This window comes from Engystomops pustulosus, chromosome 2, assembly GCF_040894005.1.
Source record: "Engystomops pustulosus chromosome 2, aEngPut4.maternal, whole genome shotgun sequence".
Lineage (NCBI taxonomy): Eukaryota > Metazoa > Chordata > Amphibia > Anura > Leptodactylidae > Engystomops > Engystomops pustulosus.
Window position 1 is genome coordinate 87,760,850 of NC_092412.1, and position 12,725 is coordinate 87,773,574.

Below are 12,725 nucleotides of genomic sequence, written 5' to 3' on the forward strand. Positions count from 1 at the left end.
ATGTCTGGATAGACTATGTAGAGGGAAGGCATTACTGATATTGCTTCTGTGTTTGTTGAGACGTTCCCTCAGAGGTTGTATAGTACGGCCCACATATTGCAGTTTGCAGCCACATTCTATCAGGTATATTACATAGCTAGAGCTACAGTTGAGGAAGTGTTTTATCTGAAAACATTCACCCGAGTTGCTGGATGTAAAAGATGATTTTCTGTGGCTTATAGTTCCACAGCATTTACACATGCTATGACCGCATCTGAAACTCCCTAAGATTTTAGGAAAGAATGAGGTAGTTTTGTTCTTGGGCATGGGTAAACGGCTAGGGGCAAGAATATTCTTGCATTACCATTCCACCCTCCCCCTGCTCCATATCATTTCCGCCAAGCCCTCAAGGCTATTTGTTTATCCACCTAATTTTATTATTATTGTTTTCATTTATTTATTTTCTAGTCACTCATTTATTCCTTTACCATACATTTGTCTATACCTATTCTCCATACAAAATAGTTTCCTCCATGCTTATTAATCATCTTCTCCTATTCTAATCACCAGGTTGTCCCCTACTAAGCATTTATTTATCGAGAGATCGATTTATCCAATTATCCTTGCAACATTGTACCTATCGTATATCTGTTTTAGCATTCTTCCAATATGTCATTTGTGGCGCAGCATCCCTAGTGCGTGCGCCACACACCGGCAGATTCCGTCGCTCAGATTCCCTCTGCGCATGCGCCACTCGGGTGCACTTCGTGCACCAGTGCGCATGCGCGGTCATGCGACCCATTTCGCGCGCGCACCGGCATCCGCACTGTTTATAGACAGGCGGCGCGGCAGCGCGCGCTCATTCATTCTTCTGCAGCATCCACACACCTCCGGTTTGCTGTACTATGTAAGTGATTCTTTCACCTCCATGCACCATGTACTTTATACTATATACTTTGAGCCATACTACCCCCTTCTATGGGACTTTTTCAATATTTATTTGTTATTTTTTGGGAATTTTGCAATATTACTTGTCATCCACTTTATTTCATTTAACTTTGATTGTGTATATATATGGACCTCAATCATCACCTGGATGGTATCTCTACAAGATTTCACTTGCCATCTGCTCTCAATTCTTTTGACTATACTTTATTTATTTATTTATTTGTTGGTATCTTTATAAGATTTTACTTGCCATTCGCTCTCAATTCTATTGTGTTTATATATGGACTATACTTTATTTATTTATTTATTTATATTTATTCTTCTGTTGTCATGTTTTATAGTATTGGTCTGATGAAGGGACACTCCCGAAACGCGTAACCAATGTTTGATATCCAATTTTTAAAAAAATATTTTTAATAAATACCAATTTACCTTTCTACCAAACCGTGTGTTGGTAAACATAATTTCTGGGTTACAAGCGCACCCAACTGTAGCGCCACTGTTTTTTCCTGTGGATACTCCTTTTCCTGACGGTTCCTCTGGATACCGGTTCTAGTGTGCGCATGGAAAGCTGCTGAGGTAACCCCACCAAGGACTCATCTCCAAGGGTAACCAAGACCCTCATATCTATATCTGCTATTGGCCAAGTGGCCACCAGGTGAGCACCTCCAATTATCTACCTGCATACAAACCTCCCAAACGTTATCACACGAGGCGCCGTCCTCTTTGGTTGTCCTTTTTCGCTTTTTCTCTCTCATCTAGTTTTACCGACAGGGTTCCCCTGTCGGGCACCGTCCAACCAAGAGCGCACAGGCAGACTACTCTTTGGGACTGACTCGACCTAATACTCAGAATTCCTGTGGACCCTACAATCAACGCTGGACACACGTCTCGCCTCCTTACCGGATCCGACCACGATGTGTCCTAAGGACAAGAGATTCCGTGAACGTGAACGATTCTTCATGGACTTCACAAATGCTAAGTTTGAACCTTCGAGCACCACAAACCATAACGTTTCCAACTCAGGTTCGGATGAAGAGTCAATCACGACTCTGTTCTTTGAGCTTGAAAAAGCAATGAAAACTGAGTCTCAGCATCACCTAGATAAGCTCTTTTTAGATACCTACCAGCGAGAAAACATTATTCCTAGGGGGCTTAGGCTCCGTCCCGAACCGGCCTTCAAAAATGACCCTGTTTTCGTTAAAAACTGGGACTCACTGCTACACCACAGTTCTATGTCCCTTTTAAAATGCCTCTCAGACAAAAGATCTATATTGATCAATACCGCTACCACGGCCATAGATACCATCACGTCCAAATTAATAAAATTCGAACACCATCCTCTGTACGATAAACTTGACAAGAAATTAAAAACAGAAATACAATCATTAGAAAAAGAAATTTTAGATAAAAAAAGAGGTAAACTCGAAAGAGATCGTACTGATTACACCTCGTCAAATGTAAAATACTGGACAAAAGAGAATAAACTTAGAAAGAACACATACAAAGTGGGAAGACACTCTAATTTTTCCATCCCAGATGGACCTCGTACCTATCCCCATCAAAATAGGTCAAACATAGCATCCAAAAACCCCATCTTAGACGACAAACGACAGTCATACAGACCACGCCCGCACCCTTCACCCATCCGTTCTGGCAGAACTTTCACATCCTCTAACACACTGCCATCTGCCCCCCTCCTGCGAGCTAAACTAAATGGCACTACATTACCCAAAACTATCCCTATTAGGAGCACCGTCTCCACCGTTAATCCCGAGACCGTGTCCAACACGTCCACCATCCACAGCTTATTGGACCTTGACCTCCAAAGACCCAACTTACCATCTGGTCTCTTTAAAGATCTCAATGACTCTATTTTAACCACACATAGTAACGGCTCATTGTCCAGTAGCCCTCATGAAGAGGCCCTTTTCTTTACCCCAAGAGTGACTCCACTCACCACCACCACTCATGACTTATCCCCCCACCAAGTACCTTCATCTAACGAGTCAGGTCATTCTTTTTTAGGGCTTCCCCGCGAAGTAAAAAGGACCCCTACGTTCCAATATCCACCCAACCCAAGCATAAAGGAAATAGTCCACCTGGCACCCCCATTAGGACTAAAAAGAAAAAACCACATAAGAGAGGAAGCAGAGGAGGAAGATCTAGACCCAGAAACTCCACCCACACAGGGAGACCCATCGACGGAGACTCCCAAACTCAAAAGACAAAAATAAACCACTCCACAACCAAAGTCCCAACTCCCACCTCTAATCAGTCTAAACAGCAGTCTACAGACCGGGTCAAAATATTTAATATATCTAACTATGTACTAGAAGAGATAGAGATCAAGACTTTGGAGAAAGGTCTCTCTTTCTGCCCCTCGTCCACTTCTAATGATTTTGATTTATTTGTTGACCTCAATAAATTCATTCGAAAACTCACTCTTAAACGCCATTTCAACTTAACCAGTACTAATCATCCCACAGTTATGACCCACAACACTGAACCTCCCCCTCTAACCCCCTCCCCTTTTATCCACACAGAGCTAAAACCCAAGTCTACCTTCTACCCTACCCACCACAAGGGTAATTATATCGACACGTTTTATGCTCTAGTCTCCACGGATTTTCAGAACTTGGAAGCCAAAAATAAAAATAAAAATAAAGATAAAACCCATCGTAAAAACAACTTGTCATTTAAAGAAAGAAAAGCCCTTAAGAAACTTTCTAATAACGAAAACATTGTGATTAAATCAGCAGATAAGGGTGGAGGAATTGTTATACTCAACAGATCCGATTACATTGCGGAGTCCCTCCGATTACTCTCTGACACTAATTTCTATTCTCAACTTTCCCATAACCCAACAGTCAAATTCAAAACTGAACTGTATGCCCTACTGGATGAGGGTTTCAGTTTAGGCGTACTCTCCAAGAAAGAATTTCAGTATCTGAAAATAGAGGAACCATCCACTCCCATTTTTTATTACCTGCCAAAGGTGCATAAAAATACCCAGAATCCACCAGGTCGCCCGATCATTTCAGGAATCAACTCCCTCACGGCTAACCTCTCACATTATGTTGACCTTTTTTTACAAAAATATGTACGTAATCTCAAATCTTTCACCCTCGATACTTCAGATCTTATTCGACACATCCTACCCATTCCCTGGGAGGACTCATACCTATTTATCACGATGGACATCTCTTCCCTCTATACAGTTATTCCCCATGACCTAGGCACACATGCCTCATCCCATTATTTAAGACAAGACCCAGCCATGTCTGACTCTCAGAGCACCTTCATACTCAGAGCCATCAGCTTTATTCTCTCCCACAACTATTTTTCTTTTCAAAACAAAATATATATTCAGCAGAGGGGTACGGCTATGGGCAGCAAATTTGCCCCCAGCTATGCCAATCTCTATGTAGGCCTTTTTGAGGAGCTCAATGTTTTTACCCACCCACATTTTGAGAAATGTGTAGTCTACAAACGATACATAGACGATATTTTTATTATTTGGAGAGGCAACAAAGAAGAGGCCCTTAGCTTTATTAACAATATAAATGATAATGACTGGGGTCTACAATTCACTTCTAATATAACAACAGAAGAAACCGAGTTTTTAGATGTCGTGGTCTACCCCAACAATCGACAGATCAATACCAGAACTTTCTTCAAAACTGTGGACAGCAACAGTTTCCTGGATTTTAATAGCAACCACTTCAAAAAATGGAAAACCAACATACCATATGGCCAACTCAAAAGAATCAGACGTAACTGCACGACTAATGAGGACTACGCGGTACAAAGCAAAATCCTTTGTGATCGTTTTAAAGCAAAAGGCTACCCGGCTCCCCTACTTACCTCTGCACGCTCTAAAGCAAGTACCCTAACCCAAACCGAATGTCTAAAACCAAAGGCCAGGAATGCCCTAGAAGCACACAATGAGATTAACTTCATTACCACTTTCTCAGATGATGGTGGTGATATTAGGAGGATTTTGAAAAAACATTGGAGCCTCCTACTTCACGACCCGCACCTCAAAAATACTCTACCCAGCAACCCTAGGATCACTTTTAGAAGATCCCGTACCCTCAAGAATATTCTTGCCCCTAGCCGTTTACCCATGCCCAAGAACAAAACTACCTCATTCTTTCCTAAAATCTTAGGGAGTTTCAGATGCGGTCATAGCATGTGTAAATGCTGTGAAACTATAAGCCACAGAAAATCATCTTTTACATCCAGCAACTCGGGTGAATGTTTTCAGATAAAACACTTCCTCAACTGTAGCTCTAGCTATGTAATATACCTGATAGAATGTGGCTGCAAACTGCAATATGTGGGCCGTACTATACAACCTCTGAGGGAACGTCTCAACAAACACAGAAGCAATATCAGTAATGCCTTCCCTCTACATAGTCTATCCAGACATGCAGCACAATTCCATAAACGTAACTATAAGGATTTCACCATCACCCCAATAGAACACATCCCCCCGTCCACTCCACAGAGATATAACCACCTCATTAAACGCGAGATGTACTGGATTTTTAGACTCCAAACCCTCACACCAGCCGGACTTAATGAGTCATTAGAAAATATCTTTTAACATCCGATCCTTTTTTTTATCCTTAATAAGTTCCTTTATTTACTTTAGGTCTCCTATTATATTATTATATTATTATCTTAATATACCTTATTACCATTGTCTCATTTTATTATGTTAATTTATACTATATTATGTTAATTATCATTATATTATAATAATACATATTTCATCAATTCACCATTGGCCTCTCACTATATTACAATTTGGTGTCATCATTCTATCATCCCCCTGCCCCATATCACCTCGCTCCATTTTACGGTACTGTATTGCATTACTTATTGTATCACAGTATTGCATTACCATTCCACCCTCCCCCTGCTCCATATCATTTCCGCCAAGCCCTCAAGGCTATTTGTTTATCCACCTAATTTTATTATTATTGTTTTCATTTATTTATTTTCTAGTCACTCATTTATTCCTTTACCATACATTTGTCTATACCTATTCTCCATACAAAATAGTTTCCTCCATGCTTATTAATCATCTTCTCCTATTCTAATCACCAGGTTGTCCCTACTAAGCATTTATTTATCGAGAGATCGATTTATCCAATTATCCTTGCAACATTGTACCTATCGTATATCTGTTTTAGCATTCTTCCAATATGTCATTTGTGGCGCAGCATCCCTAGTGCGTGCGCCACACACCGGCAGATTCCGTCGCTCAGATTCCTCTGCGCATGCGCCACTCGGGTGCACTTCGTGCACCAGTGCGCATGCGCGGTCATGCGACCCATTCGCGCGCGCACCGGCATCCGCACTGTTTATAGACAGGCGGCGCGCAGGCGCGCTCATTCATTCTTCTGCAGCATCCACACACCTCCGGTTTGCTGTACTATGTAAGTGATTCTTTCACTCCATGCACCATTACTTTATACTATATACTTTGAGCCATACTACCCCCTTCTATGGGACTTTTCAATATTTATTTGTTATTTTTTGGAATTTTGCAATATTACTTGTCATCCACTTATTTCATTAACTTTGATTGTGTATATATATGGACCTCAATCATCACCTGGATGGTATCTCTACAAGATTTCACTTGCCATCTGCTCTCAATTCTTTTGACTATACTTTATTATTTATTTATTTGTTGGTATCTTTATAAGATTTTACTTGCCATTCGCTCTCAATTCTATTGTGTTTATATATGGACTATACTTTATTTATTTATTTATATTTATTCTTCTGTTGTCATGTTTTATAGTATTGGTCTGATGAGAGGGACACTCCCGAAACGCGTAACCAATGTTTGATATCCAATTTTTAAAAAATATTTTTAATAAATACCAATTTACCTTTCTACCAAACCGTGTGTTGGTAAACATAATTTCTGGGTTACAAGCGCACCCAACTGTAGCGCCACTGTTTTTTCCTGTGGATACTCCTAAGACTGCATGAGGAATTCTGGAGTCACTCAGTATCTCTCTGGAGAACTCCGCGCTGGAGGAGGTCACCAATGAGATCACACGTCATCAGTATTTAAATGGTGAAGAGTCCGATGACCCAGCGTTGCAATCATCAGCAGATCTCTCCAGGCACCTGACGCCGCATTTACATGTAGCGTTTGTTTAGCGTTTTTAAAAACACAATGAAAGGACTGTGAGAACGGGGCCGATCCCAGATCCGTGTACACTGGAACAAGCTCCTTGCATTGTGTTGTAAACCGCTGGAAGCCACGGGATCCACCAGATCACTTTGAGAAACTAAACAACTCATGTACAAAAAAAAAAAAAACACCATGACAAATTTTTTTTTGTAGAGAGATTTATTATCATTTCACATATACAGCCTAGAAAAACATCAGGTGCCAAAAAAGCTCATAAAACACAAAGTAAAATATCTTAATTTTTATATTTTCTTACCAACATAGCAACAGTGTATAATACTGTATATACTTAAGTATAAGCCAAGGCACTGGCTATATACTGGACTGGGGGGGGGGGGAGGGAACAACTGGCTATATACCGGACTGGGGGGGGGGGTAACCACTGGCTATATACCGGACGGGAGGAGCAGCCACTGGCTATATACCGGACGGGAGGAGCAGCCACTGGCTATATACTGGACTGGGGGGGGGGGAGCCACTGGCTATATACTAGACTGGGGGGGGCACTGGCTGTATACTGGACTGGGGGAGCCACTGGCTATATACCGGACTGGGGGAGGGGAGCCACTGGCTATATACCGGACTGGGGGAGGGGAGCCACTGGCTATATACCGGACTGGGGGGGGGGGAGCCACTGGCTATATACCGGACTGGGGGGGGGGGAGCCACTGGCTATATACCGGACTGGGGGGGGGGGAGCCACTGGCTATATACCGGACTGGGGGGAGGGAAAGCCACTGGCTATATACCGGACTGGGGGGAGGGAAAGCCACTGGCTATATACCGGACTGGGGGAGGGGAGCCACTGGCTATATACCGGACTGGGGGAGGGGAGCCACTGGCTATACACCGGACTGGGGGAGGGGAGCCACTGGCTATACACCGGACTGGGGGAGGGGAGCCACTGGCTATACACCGGACTGGGGGAGGGGAGCCACTGGCTATACACCGGACTGGGGGAGGGGAGCCACTGGCTATACACCGGACTGGGGGAGGGGAGCCACTGGCTATACACCGGACTGGGGGAGGGGAGCCACTGGCTATACACCGGACTGGGGGAGGGGAGCCACTGGCTATACACCGGACTGGGGGAGGGGAGCCACTGGCTATACACCGGACTGGGGGAGGGGAGCCACTGGCTATACACCGGACTGGGGGAGGGGAGCCACTGGCTATACACCGGACTGGGGGAGGGGAGCCACTGGCTATACACCGGACTGGGGGAGGGGAGCCACTGGCTATACACCGGACTGGGGGAGGGGAGCCACTGGCTATACACCGGACTGGGGGAGGGGAGCCACTGGCTATACACCGGACTGGGGGAGGGGAGCCACTGGCTATACACCGGACTGGGGGAGGGGAGCCACTGGCTATACACCGGACTGGGGGAGGGGAGCCACTGGCTATACACCGGACTGGGGGAGGGGAGCCACTGGCTATACACCGGACTGGGGGAGGGGAGCCACTGGCTATACACCGGACTGGGGGAGGGGAGCCACTGGCTATACACCGGACTGGGGGAGGGGAGCCACTGGCTATACACCGGACTGGGGGAGGGGAGCCACTGGCTATACACCGGACTGGGGGAGGGGAGCCACTGGCTATACACCGGACTGGGGGAGGGGGAGCCACTGGCTATACACCGGACTGGGGGAGGGGAGCCACTGGCTATACACCGGACTGGGGGAGGGGAGCCACTGGCTATACACCGGACTGGGGGAGGGGAGCCACTGGCTATACACCGGACTGGGGGAGGGGAGCCACTGGCTATACACCGGACTGGGGGAGGGGAGCCACTGGCTATACACCGGACTGGGGGAGGGGAGCCACTGGCTATACACCGGACTGGGGAGGGGAGCCACTGGCTATACACCGGACTGGGGGAGGGGAGCCACTGGCTATACACCGGACTGGGGGAGGGGAGCCACTGGCTATACACCGGACTGGGGGAGGGGAGCCACTGGCTATACACCGGACTGGGGGAGGGGAGCCACTGGCTATACACTGGACTGGGGGAGGGGAGCCACTGGCTATACACTGGACTGGGGGAGGGGGGGCCACTGGCTATACACTGGACTGGGGGAGGGGGGCCACTGGCTATACACTGGACTGGGGGGGGGGAGCCACTGGCTATACACTGGACTGGGGGGGGGGAGCCACTGGCTATACACTGGACTGGGGGAGGGGAGCCACTGGCTATACACTGGACTGGGGGAGGGGAGCCACTGGCTATACACTGGACTGGGGGAGGGGAGCCACTGGCTATACACTGGACTGGGGGAGGGGAGCCACTGGCTATACACTGGACTGGGGGAGGGGAGCCACTGGCTATACACTGGACTGGGGGAGGGGAGCCACTGGCTATACACTGGACTGGGGGAGGGGAGCCACTGGCTATACACTGGACTGGGGGAGGGGAGCCACTGGCTATACACTGGACTGGGGGAGGGGAGCCACTGGCTATACACTGGACTGGGGGAGGGGAGCCACTGGCTATACACTGGACTGGGGGAGGGGAGCCACTGGCTATACACTGGACTGGGGGAGGGGAGCCACTGGCTATACACTGGACTGGGGGAGGGGAGCCACTGGCTATACACTGGACTGGGGGAGGGGAGCCACTGGCTATACACTGGACTGGGGGAGGGGAGCCACTGGCTATACACTGGACTGGGGGAGGGGAGCCACTGGCTATACACTGGACTGGGGGAGGGGAGCCACTGGCTATACACTGGACTGGGGGAGGGGAGCCACTGGCTATACACTGGACTGGGGGAGGGGAGCCACTGGCTATACACTGGACTGGGGGAGGGGAGCCACTGGCTATACACTGGACTGGGGGAGGGGAGCCACTGGCTATACACTGGACTGGGGGAGGGGAGCCACTGGCTATACACTGGACTGGGGGAGGGGAGCCACTGGCTATACACTGGACTGGGGGAGGGGAGCCACTGGCTATACACTGGACTGGGGGAGGGGAGCCACTGGCTATACACTGGACTGGGGGAGGGGAGCCACTGGCTATACACTGGACTGGGGGAGGGGAGCCACTGGCTATATACTGGACTGGGGGAGGGGAGCCACTGGCTATATACTGGACTGGGGGAGGGGAGCCACTGGCTATATACTGGACTGGGGGAGGGGAGCCACTGGCTATATACTGGACTGGGGGAGGGGAGCCACTGGCTATATACTGGACTGGGGGAGGGGAGCCACTGGCTATATACTGGACTGGGGGAGGGGAGCCACTGGCTATATACTGGACTGGGGGAGGGGAGCCACTGGCTATATACTGGACTGGGGGAGGGGAGCCACTGGCTATATACTGGACTGGGGGAGGGGAGCCACTGGCTATATACTGGACTGGGGGAGGGGAGCCACTGGCTATATACTGGACTGGGGGAGGGGAGCCACTGGCTATATACTGGACTGGGGGAGGGGAGCCACTGGCTATATACTGGACTGGGGGAGGGGAGCCACTGGCTATATACTGGACTGGGGGAGGGGAGCCACTGGCTATATACTGGACTGGGGGAGGGGAGCCACTGGCTATATACTGGACTGGGGGAGGGGAGCCACTGGCTATATACTGGACTGGGGGAGGGGAGCCACTGGCTATATACTGGACTGGGGGAGGGGAGCCACTGGCTATATACTGGACTGGGGGAGGGGAGCCACTGGCTATATACTGGACTGGGGGAGGGGAGCCACTGGCTATATACTGGACTGGGGGAGGGGAGCCACTGGCTATATACTGGACTGGGGGAGGGGAGCCACTGGCTATATACTGGACTGGGGGAGGGGAGCCACTGGCTATATACTGGACTGGGGGAGGGGAGCCACTGGCTATATACTGGACTGGGGGAGGGGAGCCACTGGCTATATACTGGACTGGGGGAGGGGAGCCACTGGCTATATACTGGACTGGGGGAGGGGAGCCACTGGCTATATACTGGACTGGGGGAGGGGAGCCACTGGCTATATACTGGACTGGGGGAGGGGAGCCACTGGCTATATACTGGACTGGGGGAGGGGAGCCACTGGCTATATACTGGACTGGGGGAGGGGAGCCACTGGCTATATACTGGACTGGGGGAGGGGAGCCACTGGCTATATACTGGACTGGGGGAGGGGAGCCACTGGCTATATACTGGACTGGGGGAGGGGAGCCACTGGCTATATACTGGACTGGGGGAGGGGAGCCACTGGCTATATACTGGACTGGGGGAGGGGAGCCACTGGCTATATACTGGACTGAGGGAGGGGAGCCACTGGCTATATACTGGACTGGGGGAGGGGAGCCACTGGCTATACACTGGACTGGGGGAGGGGAGCCACTGGCTATACACTGGACTGGGGGAGGGGGGCCACTGGCTATACACTGGACTGGGGGAGGGGGGCCACTGGCTATACACTGGACTGGGGGAGGGGGGCCACTGGCTATACACTGGACTGGGGGGGGGGGCACTGGCTATACACTGGACTGGGGGGGGGAGCCACTGGCTATACACTGGACTGGGGGGAGGGGGGGAGCCACTGGCTATACACTGGACTGGGGGGAGGGGGGAGCCACTGGCTATACACTGGACTGGGGGGGGGGCACTGGCTATATACTGGACTGGCGGGGGCAGGCAATGACTATATACTGGACATGGGCTGACTGACTATATACTGGGGAAAAGGGCTGTTGGCTTTATACTAGGGCGCAGCTGGCTATATACTGGGGGGGGGCAGAGGGCTGGCAAGCTATATAGTGGTGTGCAGGGGGCTGAATAGCTATATACTGGCTTGTGGCTGTGACCAGTGCATTTCCCACCATTGGCTTTTACTCCAGTCAATAGGTTTTCCTAGTTTTTGTGTTAAAATTAGGGGCTTATACTCAAGTACATACATACATATTTTTTAAAATTTAGATAGTATTCTTAAAGGCTACATAAATGAGTTTTTCTGGGATCAGCAATTTCAGGTGCACAGGATCCTCTGCCGTCTAGTCACACGCGGCCCCTCCAGTGACACTCAGAGGTCAGCAGAGACCAGAACCTCCATGCTGGAGCGGAGATGAGGACTGAGGTATTAGTGCTTTTATTTTCATACCATCAGAGGCGACTAACAAAAAAAGAAAAAAACTCCCCCCTCTTACCACCACAAGTGTAATGATCTGAGGGTGACGCACTGGGGTGGGTGCAGGCTGGGGTCAGCAGGGGCTCCTACCCCGGTAATGCTGCTGGTTTATTAAAGGAAACCTACCATTTAGAATGGCAGGGGTAAGCTGTAAGTACCAAGCACCAGCTCAGGTTGAGCTGGTGCCGGTACTTACTTTCGTTAGTGTTATAAATTGCGGAATATCGCGGTTTTAACACTTTTTAAACTCTAGAGCAGAACAGGCTTCTGCGCTGCGTGCGACCGTGCGCGCGCAACGTCTCCGTCATTTCCTATGTAGGCGCGCGCACGCAGCGCCGAAGCCTGTTCTGGTCTAGAGTTTAAAAAGTGTTAAAACCGCGATACCGTGGTTTATAACACTAACGAAAGTAAGTACCGGCACCAGCTCACCCTGAGCTGGTGCTGGGTACTTACA